The sequence below is a fragment of the Myodes glareolus genome, chromosome 3, assembly GCF_982192425.1.
Source record: "Myodes glareolus chromosome 3, mMyoGla1.1, whole genome shotgun sequence".
NCBI lineage: Eukaryota > Metazoa > Chordata > Mammalia > Rodentia > Cricetidae > Myodes > Myodes glareolus.
In genome coordinates, this window is record NC_142028.1 from 116,077,162 (window position 1) to 116,094,748 (window position 17,587).

Sequence of the window (17,587 nt, forward strand, 5' to 3'; positions counted from 1 at the left end):
AAAATTATTGAATTTAGTATTATACACTATATGCCATATACCATATTATTTAATAAAAATATTTTTAAAATAATGTGTATTGTTATAAATTACTTTTGAAAAAATCCTAACAATTTCTTGAAAGGCCATTAAGAAGTCCCAAAGAAAAAGTGTAATTTTGCTTCCCAAATGTTCAAGAATATATTTGGCTGAAGAACCTTTTCTTACACAAGAACATATCTTAATTTATATCCCACCTGAAGTTTCTATAGAGAAGTTTAAAACTGCAGGTTTGGGATCCCATCTCACCTTTGCCTGCACTCATATGACCCAATATCATAAATTCATTTAGGTGGGGAACATTTTCTCCTTTTTAAAAATAACGCTCCAAAATCAACTTCCTTTCACTGTCAAAACACACTATTATAAGCATTCCTCAGTGCTATTCATTGCTAAGAGACAATTTATCCAATCAACTAGTTGAAAACAGAAAAGTAAAATTGAAAATACCTACATTTATCTTTGCCTCTTCCTTTGCAACAGTGTGACTTTGGGCATTTGGAAGGTTCTCATTTTCTCTTAATTTCTTGCTCTATAATGTGAGTGTAATTGTAACACTTGTACTAACATTCATGTGAGCCAAGCCTAAAGTGATGTGTCTGACATGTAACATGTATTTAAATCACCAAATAAATGAGCTAATACATGAAGCACTCCTCTCAGTCTCATTTGATGTTTCTTGCACTTTTCAAGTTTTTCCTTAAGGTAAGACTATAATGTATATTCTTAGAGGCAAACTTACTAACAGAATTGCATTATAATGATACACATTATATATCCTTTGCAGTTTCAAACCCAATCTCAAGCCTTATTCCCTGTTATTTTCTGTGCCAGTCATGTTGGGCCCTTGACAATTCTTTCAGTGGGTAACACATGCTATTCCTTGTGTTTGAGACACTCTTCCTGTCTCCTGTTTTTCTCAATCATAATCATATTAAGGTGGAAAAAAACCTTCTTTAGAATGTTCTCATGAAAGTAATTCTATCAGTGTAATTAGGAACAATTTTACATATTAACTAAGGAGGGTGTGAAGATTCAGGAACTTTACTTCTTTGAGGTATATTAGTGAATTTTTCTCTTCCCTTCTATTTGACCAGTAGTTTGTGATAGAGAAAGCTCTCTTCTTGAGAAACTTCTCCTTTGCCCTGTGGATAATCTTCCTCATGATTTATGATATCATAGGAATTTATTCTAGATATAAGTAACTGAGCCCTAAAAGAGATGGAAATTTGACAAGGAAAATTAATGGGACTTTCCCCACAATGACTTTGGACCTTAGGCAAGAGATGACATCAAACACTGTACAAAGAACATAATAAAATCTGGCTTTGAATGCAGTGTGGTAAAGAAATCTCAGAGCTCCTCCAGACAGTGAAATTTAACCTTCTTCTCTCTTGTCACAAAAACCTAGTGGCTGTGTTTTGACCTTTCAGCTGACCTGTGCTTATCTTGTCCACTGGCATTAGAAACTGAGGACCTGAAAGAATGGGGCAGACTATAGTCTAACGCTGTAGATGAACTTACTTCAGTTTCAGTGAACTTTTCTGTACAAATGAAAAAAAAGAAACAATAATCTATAGAAGGTTATTTGGGCTCTGAAAGAACAGCCCTGTCCCTTGCGTGATTCCGTCTTGCGTGTCTGTTCTGCGGAGAAGCAGGCAGTATCCTCCGTCCGACTTCTCTGCCACCGAAAAATGAGCCTCCACCTCATGGGAGACTCAATGGACATGGACACCAGCCCTCTAAGGCCTCAGAACTACCTTTTCGGTTGTGAACTAAAAGCCGACAAAGATTATTATCACTTTAAGGTGGATAATGTTGAGAATGAGCAGCAGTTATCACTAAGAACGGTTAGTTTAGGTGCTGGGACAAAAGACGAATTGCACATCGTAGAGGCAGAAGCAATGAACTATGAAGGCCGTCCAATTAAAGTTACACTGGCAACTTTGAAAATGTCTGTACAGTCAATGATTTCTCTTGGGGGATTTGAAATAACACCTCCTGTGGTCTTAAGATTGAAGTGTGGTTCAGGGCCTGTGCACATTAGTGGACAGCACCTAGTAGCTGTAGAGAAAGATGCAGAGTCAGAAGATGAAGACGAGGAGGACGTAAAGCTGTTGAGTGTGTCTGGAAAGCCATCTGCTCCTGGAGGTGGCAACAAGGTTCCACAGAAGAAAGTAAAACTTGATGAGGATGATGATGAAGATGATGAAGACAATGAGAATGATGAAGATGATACAATGATGATTTTGATGATGAGGAAGCTGAAAAAAAAATGTTCCAGTGAAGAAATCTGGAGGAGATATTCCAGCCAAAAATGCACAAAAATCAAACCAAAATGGAAAAGACTTAAAACCATCAACTCCAAGATCAAAGGATCAAGAGTCCTTCAAAGAACAGAAAATAAAAACCCTAAAACAACAAAAGGACCTAGTTCTGTAGAAGACATTAAGGCAAGCAAGTATAGAAAAAGGGAGGCTCTCTTCCCAAAGTGGAAGCCAAGTTCATTAATTATGTGAAAAATTGCTTCCGGATGACTGACCATGAGGCTATTCAAGATCTCTGGCAGTGAAGGAAGTCTCTTTAAGAAAATTGTTTAAACAGTTTGAAATATTCCGTCTTACATAATTTCTGTAACAGTTGATATATCTGGCTGTACTTTTTATAATGCAAAGTGAGAACTTTCCCTACTGTGTTTGATAAATGTTGTCCAGGTTCCATTGCCAAGAATGTGTTGTCTAAAATGCCTGTTTAGTTTTCAAGGATGGAGCTCCACCCTTTACTTGTTTTTAAGTATGTATGAAATGTTATGATAGGACATAGTAATAGTGGTGGTCAGATGTGGAAACAGTAAAGAGAAAAAATATACATGTGAAATAAACTCAGTATTTTAATAAAGTAAAGAGAGAGAGAGAGAGAGAGAGAGAGAGAGCACCCCTGTCTCAATTGCCTGACTCCTGTTAATTGTTTCCCAAGTTATATCTGGGAAAGTGCATAAGGTCATATCCAGATTCAGGGTACACTAATCAGATGGGGTTCTATAGTTATTTTCTGACATAAAATATGAATATTCATAACCTATAAATTAAATGCAAATGTTTGTCAAAGAAATTACATCCAAGAACAACCCAGAGAACAAAACTCGCCTGAGGTAAAAGGCCCTCTGCTTTTTTTTCTTGGCACCTCTTTCATGGTTTCCAAGGCATTGGTCAGCATGTGTCCTTCTTTTGACCAGGACAGCAGTGTAGTTCTTGACAGCTGTTACTATGCATCTAGACCTCAAGGCCTAGCCCTAGTTTATTTTCCTGACAAAGTTTAAAGAGAAAGGAAATCTCTTTTGGGCCAAGAAGCTGATGATGTGAAACTTGGTAGAGATCCAAAAATGAAGATATCTTTCTTGATGCTGCATCTGCTGCAGAAATGAACTCCTTCTGTTTCTATTTTTTTTTCAAATAATTCATGAAGTTCTAAATCTTTGTAACTCTGGTCTGCTGTGACTCCTTCCAGATCTGAGATTGTTTCATCCAGAAATATTTGTTCTATCCCTTCAATCCCCTTCGTGCTGAGTTTGCTTAAATTTCTGATATTCTCTTTATCTACCTTTGCTAGTTTTGGATGAATCTTGGAATTCATCTATTTCTTTTAAATTTTCAAACTTAATGTAATATAGGCTTTTTAACATATTCACTTATAATATTCTGAAATTTTGATACCTAGCATACTGTTTCTCTATTCGTCTCTAATTCTGCTAATTCGAATAATATATTTTTTTCTTTTGTTTAATTAGGAAGAAGGGAATATGTGTCTTATCTGTATATCTTCTTAAAGAAATCATCTCTTAGATTTGTTGATTCTTTGCATTATTTTCATTTGATCTGTTTTATTAATTTCTACTCTGATTTTTGTTGTTTCTATCTGTCTACTGGGCTTGGGATTGGCTGGTTCTTCTATTTTGAAAATCTTGAAATAGGATACATATTGTTCTTTATTTCTTTTAAAGTTTCTTATGATTGCCCTTTATGCTAGGATGTGGTCTATTTTAGAAAAACTTCAGTGTTCTGAGGAGCACTAGGTAAATTCTTTGGCATTTGCATGGAACATCCCACAGATATGTGTTAGGTTTTAGTTTTAGGATATCATTTAGTCCTGTTTATTCTTTTGCTCAGATTACTTAACTATTAGAGAAAGTAGAATATTGAAATAATCAATTAATGTGTTGGAGTTAATATGTGTCTTTAAGTTAAGTAGCACCTTGTTTGTTTTTTGAAGCATGATTGTGGAAAATTTTAATTGGTAAATGCTACATAGAAATGAGAAACTTCAAATTGTATTTGAGCAATTATGTACTTTATATTTCTTTTCTTCTTTTTTTTATTTATTAAAAGTTTCCACCTCCTCCCCGCCTCCCCTTTCCTTCCCCTTCCCCATTTCCCCCTCCCTTTCTAGTCCTAAGAGCAGTCAGGGTTTCCTGCCCCGTGGGAAGTCCAAGGTCCTCCCCCCTTCCATCCAGGTCTATAAAGGTGAGCATCCAAACAAACCAGGCTCCCATGACTTTGGTCAGTCCATGAAGTAGAATTAAAATCCAGTGCCATTGTCCTTGGCTTCTCAGTCAGCCTTCATTGCCAGCCATGTTCAGAGTGTCCATTTTGATCACATGCTCCAACACTCCCAGTCCAGCTGATCTTGCAGTAGCACCTTGTTTGTAAAATTGGATAAAGCAGAGTTTGGTGCCCTTAAGTATAAAATAATAATGTCTTCTTTGTTAATTGTTGCATCAACTAACATATTCTTCATTAGCACTTTGAATTATTTTGGCTTATGTCTATTTTTGTCAGATATTAAGATAGCGATACTAGCTTGTTCTCTAGTCCCATTGTCATAGAATACTTAGAATACTTTCTCCCTATCCTGTGAGTTTATTTGAAGGTAAAGTAAGTTTCTTGTAGAAAACAGAAAACTATATTTTGCTTTTTACTCACTCAACTTAATTGTTCATTTTGATTGGGGAACTTACATTGTTAATTTTAAAAGTTACTATTGAAAGATGTATATTAATTGCTCTGATTTGGCATTTTTTCTTTTCATGTTCTTAATCCTAATGTTTGTTTTAGTAGTTATAGCTTCATTTGTTTTCTTTCTATTTTCTCTTGTTTACCTCTCTCTCAATTTCAAAGTTTTTCTTCCAGTATTCTCTGTAGGACTTGTTTGATAGGCATTAATTCTCTTAGCTTATTTATGCAAAAGAAAGGTTTTCCTTCTCTTTCAACTATGATAAATTTGCTTTGTACAGTAGTCTCGGTTGGCATCTATGGTACTTTCTAACTTGAAAGGCACTGCCCTAGGCTTTTCTGTCTTTTATAGAAATTGACGAATAAGCAGTCATTCAGATGGTTACTCCCTTTTATATGACTAATGGTTCTTTTCTCTTGCTATCAGTACTCTCTTTGTTCTGTATGTTTAATATTTTAAATATAATGTATAGTCAGGATTTTCTTTTCTGTCACTGTAAATGGGGTGTTTTGTGCTTAGCTTATATGTGTTCCTTCATTTAAGGAAAGTTTTCTAATGTGATCCTCTTTAAGTTCTGGCTATGTCATTAACTTGAGACTTTTTTTCTCATCTATGCCTATAATTTAAAGATTTTTGTCTTTTCATAATGTCATAGTTTGAGTGAGATACCCCCACAATCTCAAACATTTGAATGTCTTGAATTTTCCCTTCTGGGTTTTGGCCTTGCTTTTGTTCAAAATTTCCTCTCTGTATTACAAATCTTACCCTTTTGAATGGTAATATATATTTTGTATCATTATATGATGGAAGCATGTAATTTGGTTTCTGATTTTTACAGGAGTTTACAATGAATAGATTTCCTGCATTGCAGAGGAGACTGAATTTTCAACAATGAATAGCTTTCCTGAGTTGTAGATGAGACTGGTTTTTCAACAATGTAGATAGTGTAAAACATTATGGAGATTTTTGAAATAGAACCTAATGAAGTTTGAAATAGGACTATAGGAGATATAGTCATGAGACTATGGGGGGCAGAAAATAGAATATAATAGTGTGAGATGTCCCCTATAGTCATGGGCCTTTGAATACTTAGTTCCCAGTTATTAGTACTCTTTCGGCACATTGACAGGTGTGACCAAGCCATTTTTTCCTCTTTCTTTACTGCTCATACCGTTATGTCTTCAGATTTAACACTTCTTTTTCCATTATTCATTGTAAACTATTTGTATCAGTGCATTCTCTGCTTTATTTGTTACTTTGTTTCTTATATAATTTTATTGATTATTAATTCTTTTTCTTCTTCCACATGCTCCTACATACTCCACCTTTATCTTTATTGTATTCATAACCTGTTTATTCATTAATTGTTGTTACATGCATATATGTATACGTATACAAACACATTTGCTTTTTCCTCCCTTCCTTTCTGCCTCTTCCTTTCTTCCTTTCTTTTTTCTTTCTTCCTTCCATTTTCTTTCTTTTTATTTTTGATAGTTTAACAAGGTTTGACTATAGATGCTACAAAGTCTTATAGAATTCTACTGTGACTCATCTGAACCTGGTTGTTTTCTTTATTTGGAAGACTTTTTTATTAATATCTCAATCCCTGCTGTTTTTGTTGTTGTTCAGGTTGTTGACTTGTTGGTTAATTTTATTGGTTCGATTGAGTCTAGAAATTTGTCCTTTTTTTAGGTTTTCCAAATTAATGGATTAAATGTTTTTAAAGTACTAATCCCTTATTATATTCTGAATTTCTTTAGTGTTTGCTTTGATGTGTCCCCGCTTATTTCTGATTCTCTTACTTTCATTCGTATTTTCCTTCCTTCCTCTGCTTTCTTCTCTGTGTCTCTCTCGTATTCTCTCTCTCTCTCTCTCTCTCTCTCTCTCTCTCTTTCTCTCTCTCTCTCTTTCTCTCTCTCTTTCTCTCCTTCCCTCCTTCCTTCCCTCCCTTCCTCTCCCCCTCTCTCACCACTGATCTTTCAATACACTTCATCTTCTCACAGAACCAGCTCTTTTTTAATCTTTTCAATCCATTCATCTCTCATATATTGATATATTACATCCAAATCAGTTTCCTCTCCCTCCTCCCCTTCTAGTTCATCTCTGTCCTCCACTTCCCTTCAGAAAAGGGAATGTCCTCCCAGGAATATCAATTAAACATGGTTCAGAAGGGTGCAATAAGACTAGGCACCTCCTCTCATATTATAACTGAATAAGGCAACCCAGTAGGAGAAAAGGTATCCCAAAAGCTGACAAATGAAACAGTCCCTGCTCCTGCTGTTAGGAGATCCACAACAAGACCAAATTATACAACAATAACATATATGCAGAGGGCCTAGGTCAGACCCATGCAGGTTCCCTGAGTGTTGAGATTCAACTTTTTGATTTAATGATTATTGGTCTTGGATTTTTTTAATTTGTGTTTCAACAATATTTGTACGATTTGTGTGTTTAATGACATCAAATTCGTTTGGATTTTAATGTTAATTTTTTTCAAGTTTTTGAGCTATATTATCAAGCCATTAATTTGTACACATTCTTGTGTGTGTGTGTGTTTATGTGTTTGTGTGTGAGTGTGTGTGTGTTTGCTTTAATGTAGGCACTTAAAATATAAATTCTCTTATAAGACTATTATCAATGTGTTCCAGATGTTTTGTTGTGCTGTTTCATATTCAATTAGTTACAGAACATTTTTTTTCTTTTTTCCTTGATTTTTTTCTTTAACCCATTCATCATTCAGTAGCGGGTTGTTAAATCTTCATGAGTTTATGGATCTTCCTAGTGATTTGTTTATTATAAGTTTTAAGTTTTATTGTGGTGTGGCCAGATAGGATATACAAATATTTCAATCTTTTTTAATTTGTAAATGTTTGTTATGTCCCATACCATGGTCTATTTTATAAGTGCTTCTGTTACATAAAATATGCATTATTTGGTGTTTCAGTTAAATATTCTGTAATTAAATTTTATGTCTGTTTGATGAGTTATGTCATTTAATTCTAATGTTTCTCTTATTATTTTTCCAGATGACCTATCTGTTGGAGAAAGTGTGGTATTAAGATTATCTACTATTAATGTGTACATGTATTAAATTGGGTTCAACAAAGTTGAGTGTATGTATGCTTAGGGTTATAATGTCTTCTTTGTTAGTGGGTCCCTTGATTAGAATGAAGAATCACTCTTTATCTCTTCTGATCATTGTTAGTTGGAGGTCTACTATATTAGATATTAGTATAGAGATACCTGCTTTCTTTATGGTCCCATCTGAGTTCTTTTGTCCATCCTTTTATTGGAAAATAGTGCCTTTCTTATACAATATGCTTCTTGTATATGAAATATAAATAAATTTTGTTTCTTGATCCTCCATTCATCCTGTGCCTTTTGATGAAATAATTGGGGACTTTAATATGTAGAGTTATAATCATATGGTTTTTCTTAATTATGGTCACAATATTTTTTAATTTTGGTGTTTGTGTTTTCAGTGGTACCTCCTGTTTTAGAACTTATGAATTTATTTTTTTCTACCAATTCATAACTATACCAATTCTTCTCCAGTTGGAACTATTGTTTCTTATATTTTCTTTAGGTTCGTTTTGTTGTATATATAGATTTTTAAAGCTGTTTATATCCTGGAAATATTTCTTCTTCAACTGTGGTGGGTAATTTTGCTGGATATACTAGTCTACACTGGCTGCCATTTTAAGGCTTGGCATGCATTATTCCAATCTTTTCTGAAGTTTTGATTTTGATGAGTCTTTTTATGTGACATTTTTATTCCTTCAGCTTTCAATACACTTTGTTTTGTATACTTAATAATATCTATGGGGGATTTTCATTTCTGATTTTCTATATTTGGTATTTTTTTTATTTTTCTTGTATTGGCTACACCCTGCAGAAGGATATACAGAATCTGACTAGGTAGAGAGCCTGTATGTGGTATCCATAATTTTAAACAAACATAAAATAATTTCCACCTGATGCTGTCCCCACCAATATATTATCATTTCTTTGCTTTCTTTCTTCTTCCTGGTTCTACAGTCATGAGTTACCAAACAAAGGTGCTTCCATTATCTTACTACCCTAGCAATTTTGCATTTTTGTATATATGTCATTTCTTTTGTCTAGAATATTAAGGACTATTTGCTTGTCTACTGATAAGTGCATATAGTGGTTTTAGCTATATCTCAGATTTGAGGAAAATATTATCAGCATCTGCTATAGCCCAGCAGGCAATACAATGAGACTGAGCTTAGTAACAAAATTCTCACACCTCTCTCTTTTCCTTGCATTTTACTAGATCTGCTATTTTACAGTAAAGGGCATAGTGATTGATTTCAGTTATTGAGGCAGGGAATGAACATGGCAACACTTTGTTAGGTCTCTCCATATGACATGTATTATGCATTTTTCAGTGTCGTCAACTGCTCTTTATAAGTCTACCATTGCTTTCGTTTTAAAAGAGGACACTGGGATTGACTTACTTGACAACTTGTAATAACTGAGGGTTATAATTGATTTCTGATTCTAAAATTCAATTCTCTATTCTCTTTGCAATGTTTCTACTCAGATATGAGACTGTCAATACTTCCCGTCTACTACTTTTTATTGTTTGTACCCCATATCAGTCCTTCAAAATAGTAATAATTTTAAGCCCATTTCTTTTTATTGTCTTATTCATTAAAAGTAGACATTTCTAAATCATTTTAATGGCAGAAAAATCATTTTTATTGATTTCTGCAAAAATGATAGTAATGTCGCAACAGGCACTCTGAAAAGTTTGTATATTATAGAGGAAATATGTTTAAACTGCAGACTCATGCTGTGGTGATATTCACTATTGCTTCTTAATCTGCTCTCCTGGAGTTATGAATGACAACCTATAAAAGTTCTTGAAAAAGTAAAACTGGGGACAAAAGCTCAGAGTCCTTATTGTCACCAATCACAAAAATGACTCACAGGCTAGCCTAAAAGGAAATCTTATGAAGCCATTTTCTCACTTGAAGATCCCTTTTCTCAGATAAACAAATCATGTGTCAAACAGACAAAAGCAAAACAAAACAAACAAAATATGGGACATGGACATTCATTCATTTTACCAATATAAACTTAATTTTTATTGTATTTAGACTCCATATGATACCCTAGGGGTGGGATAAGCCACAGTATCTGCCCTCATGAATCATGGTACCTAGTATATATAAAGAAAGCACACCAGGAATTAAAATAAAATACTGAGTATTATGATAGTTTAGTGTCAGTTGTTAGAAAAAAGAAAAAATCTCAGATACAAGAATGATTTGAGTTAGTGTTCCAAATTTTAGAATATATGTTATGATTTAAGTCTAAATGTCTTCCATATCAGTGCTGGTTGCATTATATTTGAAGGTGGTATAATCTGTAGGAGGTAGAGTGAATGGTAGAGACAGGCTATTTGTGAGTAGTCGGGTGTGTGTTTTAGTACTTCTTTGCTTTCTGTCTGCCACAGTGAGAGAACAGCCTCTTCATGTTCCCACTACTATCTTCTCTATTATGTGTTTTCAATCAGGACTTCCTCATCCTGATGGGTTGAGCCTATACTGAAATCATGAGCCAAACAAATCTCTTAGTCCTCTAAGCTGCTTCTATCAGATATTTGCCCCACCAACAGTAAAAACAACTAATATAACATATTAAAAGAAAGGTGTGAGGGGTAAGGTCACATTATAAGGCACACTAAATATATTTCTACTTGTTCCTTTCAATTGTTTTGATTTATTGAGTATCAAATTATCTTTTATTTTACTAAATTAAAGCAGTAATAAATTCATTGTGCTCTTAAATATGTAAGTTAATGGATGTTCTGAAAATGCTGACTACTGCCTTCTGTAGAGTATATTTTACAGTTACTACTCATTCACAAGCCTGAAAGCATAGTGATCTAAATACTCAACCAAAGATCAGTTCAGAAGTTTAGTGACTCTTCAAATGGTATTCTGTGCTTTGCCTGAGAGCTGAGTTTCCAATTCAAGGGTCTTGAGAAAGTGTACCAGGAAGGAGTTGGATTGTTTCTTGTGACTCAGTTTCAAAAAATGTATTAGTCTTACTTCTTCATTCTATGTGTATGACTTAACAGTCCACCTCAAAAGATGGAACTAAAACCTAGCCTCTTTTTGTGGACACATGACAGTGAGCTGGAAGAATATGTGAGGCAGAATATACAGCTACAGTTATATCTGAAAAATTAGCTATCAGCTTCTGTATCCAGTATCTATACAACCCAACCTTCTCCTTTTGTTGGAGAAGCTAAGCGATTATACAAATTGAATCAATAGCATTATCTCTTCCTCTCTGGTTTTTCTGTTGAGTTTAACAAAAGGGACATTAGCAAGAAAATGAACAGAAAGCAAACTCAGAATATTTATTCTCTGGACTTTTTCCTCTCTCTTCTTTTAATTGATTTTATTGGGCTATACAACCCTATCCCATGATCCCCATTCTCCCAGTTTACTCAGGAGATCTTGCCTCTTTCTACTTCTCATAGATTAGATCAACATATGTCTATCTTAAAGTCATATTTAGTCCAAATGCATAAGTTCTTCAACTTAAGACCAATTTGTGCAGACTCATGTTCAGCTCTTGATATGAGTGTTATTCATCACTAAAAAAATGAAGTTACATGAATAAATATTGTTATTTTCATTTGTCTGGGACAAATAACATTAGTTTTAAAATATTGTTATGAAATAAAATAAAAAGAACGTTAAAAAATAGGGTATGTCACATCTATGCCAGGATATAGGATTCAAATTATGTATGACTCTCTCTAGTCATTGGTGAGGAGAAGGAAGTCAAATAGTCCTTTAATGAATTCTAATTGAGAAAAAATAGCACATTGAACAATGAAAGAATAATATAAAATATGGTATCATATAGTGTTAGCATGAGCCTGTAATTTGGGACATCTTCAGAAGAGATGAAACATAATAAAACAATGAAGACGAAATCAATTTTAGAGAATAGCAAAGAAAATTGAGGCATTGCCTGCATAAGGAAGGGATTATCAATGTGAGAAAATAGGAAGAATCAGAAGAGTTCACAGGACAAAGGTGTCAAAAACTTTGTGTAGAAACTCAGTATTAAACAATGGAAAAATCATTTGTTATGTAGGGAAAAGAAACACAAACTTAAAATAAAACTACAATGGACACAAATTTTCTAAAAAGAAATTAGATTGGAGAAATGCATGAATTTTAAAAATATAACTCGAGAAACTTTAATTAATTCATGTAAATGATCTCCTAATAGCATATTCTTTTCCAGGTAGAAAACATCCAGCTTTTGCTATTTGGAGTTTTTCTGATTATGACAGCTTCTAGATCTAAGGTATTTCACTTAGAGGCAATATATAGCCAGTGAAGTGTGGATAGGATACCAGTAGAATTAAATATTACTTGAACTTATTTTAAACTGAAATAGATACATGACCCCCAACTATACTACTGACTTGAACAGCTTGGGTATTAACAAATCCCCTTATTGTGGACACTTATGGTATTGATCAGACTATTACTTCCCTTTAGCCCGGCACATGTAGCATCAACTCCTGTTCTCTGATAACTCTCTTCTTGTGAGTGTGGCAGACTATTTCACAAATAAAATATGTCAGTATCTGACAACTTAGTAAAGAATTAGGTCAAACTTCTCATTTCAGAAATGTAAATGTCACCCCTAAAGGATGCAGGGGGTTGAAGTTCCCTTGAAAGTTAGACAAATATTTGAAATTCAAGTTACTTTCTTTCTTTGATTAAGCTGACCCTCTGCATGCTATAGTGAAATCTAAACTCATATCAAAATATACAGCAAGCACACAGTGGGCTCACACCAAGGCTTCTAGTATGAAATGTGTGGCCATGGCTGAGAGCTCTGTCACTGTTATATCCAAGCCTAACACTCCATTGGAAATGAATCCACCCTTCTGAAAATTCAGTTCTTAAAACCTTGGCACATTTGGGGTTTTCCTTGGATATAAAAATCCTTTACACCTTATGCTCAAAAAATGTATATTTTTCCCCTAAAAATAAGTGAGCAGCAGTTACAACCAAGTAAGTTGTAAATGACTTAAACTGTAGTTGGGAAGGCTCCATCGTAGAATTCATTTCAGTTACTGCTCTTTTAGAACAGGAGGACGTTTTCAATCCTGCTGTATGAATTTAAGATAATTTCTATTGGACAGATGTAATTTTGTTATCTGTCTTTGAAAGTTGAACTAAGGCCCATTTGAAGTAATGAGTATGCTTAATCATCCCCACACACACATACTCCCACACAAACACACTGATGTCAAAGAAATGTGCTGTTCCTCTCTCTATTATCACTATTGCAAAATTCCATAGACAATTGTCTTGGGATGGACAAGATTCTATTATAATCATAAAACATTTTGGGCATTTTTTGAAAGACACAGTAACTTTCTTTCTGTGTTTCTAGGCAGGTCAATCCCAGCTATTTTACCTGAATGTAACCATTAAAACCTTCCTGAAAGTCCAAAGATGTCTTGCATGTAAATATCATTATAGCTAAAATATATGATATCTCCAAAAAAAGAAATCATAAAAGAATTAATGATCAAAGTTAGACAAAATTTAGAGTTACCCATGAATGCACATCAGCATTTGTCCTTACCAAGCATGTGCACCAATGTGGATATGAGGGAACAACAAAAACAGGACAGAAAGGAAACAGCAGGCATCAGGAAAAATAGAAGAAGCAGATTGGTAGTTGAAAACTATTAAAAATAGGCTTTACCCATTATTGTAAGTAATATCTAAAATTCTTATAGACATAGAACAAATTCCATAGGAAGCAGAGTTCCAACAGGCTCTGATACTGAATGTCTGTGAGTTTCTGAGGAGGAAGAAATATAAGGGATAGTGACTAGAGAAGTCTTGTGGAGACCAGACAACTCGGGACGCTGCTGTTTAAATCCTAATATTGAAGCAGCTGCTCTCTAACTAGTGCATTTCCAGGTTCAAATTTGCTCCCATATAATTTCCTGTCAATACGGTTTTCTCTTTGCCCACATTTAAAATAACAAACTCTATAAAGATCTGACATGAATATTTCAATTGTGAAATAGATTCAAAGTAAATTCAGCATAAAATAAACATTTAAAAATCCCTGAAGTTATATCTTACGCATTCAAAAAAGTAAGAAATTTTATTATTCTTTTCATCCAAAATAAGAACAGTATCCAGCACCTCAAAATGCGGGTGCACAGCCGTACTGTGTAAACTACCAACAATTAACTGAGCTGGAATGAGAATGACATACATTTTCCCATGTCATCCCTTTTTACTGTCTTAGTATTAAATTCCTGAAATTTATTAAATGTGAAACAGAGTTGTGCTGTCTAGTTTTATATCAACTTTACTTAAGTTAGAGCCATTGGAGCAGAGGAAACCTCAATCGAGAAAATGACTAGTGTGGATCAGGCTATAATCAAGCTTGTGTGAGTGTTTTCTTAGTTAATGATTTATGGGAGGGGGAACCAACCCATAGTGATGACAGCATCGCTGGTCTAATGGTCATGGGTTCTACAAGAAGAAAGGATGCAAAAGTCATGAGTACTAAGACAGTAAGCAGTAAACCTTGATAAGCTCTGCATCAGTTCTCACCTCCAGGTTCCTATTCAGTTTAAATTCCAACCTTGATTTCCCTCAATGTACGGTGACACAGGATATCTAAACCAAATTATCCCTTTCCTCCCAAAGTTGTTTTTGGTAACTGGGTTTTGTCACAGAAGTAGAAACTGTACTTGACCAGAATCAAGCTTCAGAAATGTATGGCACATAGAGTCTTGAGAAGCAAGACTCATCCAAGATTTTCCCAGAGGCCCTGATGAAAGGACAAGGGGAACTTTAGTTCCTCCTTGCCCATGAGGGCATGTGACAAGGCTGATTAGGGACAATGCTTCAGGAGGGTTTAGATTTTGGCTTCTGGGGATCCATCTCTTACACATAGGCTGTGATGATCAGTCCATAGGCAGCTATGTCTGTGGTATACTGTGTTCTCTTTGTCAACATTGTATGATTTATCTTACTGTTGGCTTTGGTCATTTTCCCCCAGAAAATAGCATATGCAGTGCTGTACTTCTTAATAAACTTATTTGCCAGGCACAAGACAAAGTTTGTTCAAGACCTCTTGATCCCAGATTTTATCTTCTCTATCTCTGTCTTCTCTATCTTTCTCATCCCCTGACACCTCTATTCCATGTCAACATAACCACTAATACTAAGTGATGTCTCTGATTGGAATTATATTGAATGTACAGGTTAAGTTTGAAAAACATGATATCATGAAACTACTAAATAATTTTTCTCTCCATGAACTTTGCAATAAACATATATCTTATATTTAGTATGTATACATACATGTAAACATATATAATCACAATATACTCAGTTCCTTTAGCATTGCTTGTACTCACAGTTTTGTAGAACTTACCTGTTGGGATTGGATAGTCTTTTAAGGAACAAGAAGACCAATTTTGCCATAAATGGTTCTCAAGCCATTGTGATCTGCTATTGTCTGCTATACAGCATTGATGTTGTCATAACAAACAAAACTCAGTTTCCATCAAATGTGATCTTAGGAAAGGTGCACACATAGAAAATGCCACATTTCTTGTCAATTTTCCACAGTCTTTATCCCTTGTCCTCCACAGGCTCCTGGGGAAAGTGATTACTGTTACTTCTAATAGTTCAAATTTTGACTTCCATACTGCAACTCAAGTTTTTTTGTAGTAAATACATATTCCTTTTCAAGTGTTTGATAGCTTATCTACAAATCTTTCATGTATTTTTGGTATTAGTTACAAAAAGACTTCATTGTTTTTAATTAAATAACACAATGAAGGTAAAATACCTAAAGGTAGAAGTAAAGAAGAAGCATCGTAAGACCTCAAAACCGTAACAACTATATTCATAGCCTGGTATATCCTTTTGGTAATGAACAGTTCTGACATCCAAAGATAAGAACATGTTTTCTTCTTAAAAATATACTATTAAGGAGTTGGAGAAAAGGTAACTGATTGCCCATTCTAAAATTTAAAGAAGCAACACTGATTTGAAAATACTGCTTCAGACATAAAGTGGTACTCCACTGCTGAAAGGATGAGAAAAGAATACATTTACCTAAATGATTCAGAAGAAAACCCTGTGTATAGCTGCATCAAACAGGCAGTGGGATTTGTTTGAGAGATTCAACCAGAGAGGAAGGGCAAGGGTCTCTAGTAGTGTAATCTATATGTGTCATCCTGTTAGAACAGAGAGAAAGATGTAAAGGTCACAGGAAATGGTACTCAAAGGGATATGAATCTATTGTTAGGGATATGCTTCAGAGGGTACTAGTCATCCCTGTCAGTGAAAATTTATCCCATCTGGACTCTTGTATATATTCAGAATTTGAATCACATTTGAGTAGCCCTTTGGAGACTCCAAAGGAAATTGGCAAAATGGCTTGATAAGATTACAGTCCTCCTGAAGGTAAACTGAAAATGGGGGCTTTTGCACCATTCCCATGCCTTTCCTGCAGGCTGTCTAGGTAGACACACATGTAAGGATCCTCAAATTATCTCCATTCTACCATGCTAAATTACGGACAGAAAAGTTTCTGCAAAAATACCCTGAAGAGACCGAAAATGGAGATGATAATGAGATTCATAACCAATATGAAATATTAAGTTAGACAATTTTCATTCAGGTTAACATAATTCATACTTTTGGATTTCTTTTAAGACTACAATACATTAAACTTTTACCTCCTTGTTAGAAATGAAGTTCAGTGCTACCAGAAGAACCCTGTACTTCCAGTCAACATAACCATAAGAGGTGGTGTTATCTATAAATACAAATCATCACTCTCCATACTTTGAAATTTTTTTCAATAGGGCTCTGATTAAAAAGTGATATTTTGGAATTTTCAATTTTTTTCTTATGAAATGCATTAGTCTATATTTATATTTAGGCAGCTTTCTAATTCAAAATGATGTATTTGTTTTAAATTGCAAACAGACCTTTATTCTTTCCAAAAATCCAAATGATTTCATTGCTATTATTTTCTTAGCATCATGAATGGATGAGAATGCAAACAAAATTTCAGGTCTTTCCTACATCTCTGGCTCTCTGAAGGCTTTATTTATACTAGTAAATGGGGTTGACTATACTGCTAATTGAACAACCTGAGACTTATGTAGGGATATTTTCAACCTCTCATTACCAATTTTCACAAAGTCTAAATCGAAACTATGAATTTCTGAAATCTTTAAAGCTTGATTTAGAACTTGGTCTCTTTCAAAATATTTCAAGATGGCAAAAATTTATCAAACCTTGACATAATAGCTTATTCTTCTTCCTGTCCTGTATGAAAGTCTATACACAAGTCACTGTTTTCCAAAGAATCATAATTTAATAGAGTTTTGAAATCTTAGCTTTACATCTTTGTTTTTTACATGGATTATCCAATAAAAAGTTTAACATCTGGTTTCGTATAGCATAAATAT

The 17,587-nt window shown here is 34.3% G+C and overlaps 1 pseudogene; it reads left to right on the forward strand.

Annotated features, from left to right (window-relative positions):
• Positions 1-1,748: 1,748 nt before the first annotated feature.
• On the forward strand, positions 1,749-2,900 carry LOC125412565 (nucleophosmin pseudogene; annotated as a pseudogene).
• The last annotated feature ends 14,687 nt before the right edge of the window (positions 2,901-17,587 follow it).